Below are 1,302 nucleotides of genomic sequence, written 5' to 3' on the forward strand. Positions count from 1 at the left end.
CTTATGATATTTGGCAGTGCACCTGGAACCACTTTTTTTTTTTCTGTTCCTTTTTCTTTTCTTTTCTTTCTTTCTTTTTTTTTTTTTTTTTTTTTGAGATGGAGTCTTCCTTTGTTGCCCAGGCTGGAGTACAGCGGCATGATCTTGGCTCACTGTAACCTCCGCCTCCTGGGTTCAAGGAATTCTATCTTAGTCTCCCAAGTAGGTGGGATTATAGGCATGTGCCACCATGCCCAGCTAATTTTTGTATTTTTAATAGAGACAGGGTTTCCCCATGTTGGCCAGGCTGGTCTCAAACTCCTGATCTCAGGTGATCTACCCACCTCGGCCTCCCAAAGTGCTGTGATTGCAGGCATGAGCCACCGTGCCTGGTGCGAACCACTTTTGTACATAACAAAAGGACTGAAGTCAAAGGATTTCCACATGGAAAATATAGTGTAAAAATAATAATGATAATGATATATACAACAGTTCAGGATTGTTCTAAATGTTTTACATACATTAACTCATTTGTTTGGATACATTTGCCTTGCCCTATAATTGGCAATGATTTTCACAAATTTTTAATATATCTGACTTTAAACATTTTTATATTTGTAATCTGCCATAGACATCCTATTTAAATTTAGCTAGTTAAGATTGCCTTATTGGTGGGCACCGGCACGGTCTGGGGCAGCACGGGATCATCAAGGCGGAGTTGCAGCAGCTGCGAGTGCAGGAGATGGTGGACTCCATGGTAAAGAGCCTAGAGAGAGAAAACATCCAGAAGATGCAGAGTCTCATGTTCCCATGCAGCACCAGCTGTTGTGAGGACAGCCAGGCATCCATGCAGCAGGTGCACCAGTACATCCAGCACAGTCATGTGCCTCTGGCTCAAGTCCAGGCCTTGGTCACCAGTAAGTTTGAGAAGTTCCAGGACTGCCAGGCCTGGTGCACCATACATTGCAATGACAAAACCAAAGATTCAATAGATGCCGGGAGTAAGGAGCTTCAGGTGAAATGGCAGCTGGACTGTCGTGTGACCAAGTGTATAGATGACCACGTGCACCTCATCCCAACCATGACCAAGAAGAAGGAGGCTCTCTTATCCATTGGGTAATAAAAGTCCTTGCCAGTGGCTATCAGGAATGAGGGCAAAAATAAATTTTTTAATAAGGAATTGGGAATTTTAGTCTTTTAAGCAAAGTTTATGAAGAAATTAAGGATGGCAACAAGTGTAAGGCATATGTCGCTTGCCTCTGGACACTGGTTCTTTCATGTTTCAGCCCTAAAAAGTGAAATGGGAAAAAGTGATGCTAAATT

General features: G+C 42.8%; 1 pseudogene; it reads left to right on the forward strand.

Annotated features, from left to right (window-relative positions):
- The first annotated feature begins 721 nt into the window (after positions 1 to 721).
- On the forward strand, positions 722 to 1,099 carry LOC105544559 (annotated as a pseudogene).
- The last annotated feature ends 203 nt before the right edge of the window (positions 1,100 to 1,302 follow it).

Source organism: Mandrillus leucophaeus, unplaced genomic scaffold (assembly GCF_000951045.1).
Source record: "Mandrillus leucophaeus isolate KB7577 unplaced genomic scaffold, Mleu.le_1.0 Scaffold300, whole genome shotgun sequence".
Classification (NCBI taxonomy): Eukaryota; Metazoa; Chordata; class Mammalia; order Primates; family Cercopithecidae; genus Mandrillus; species Mandrillus leucophaeus.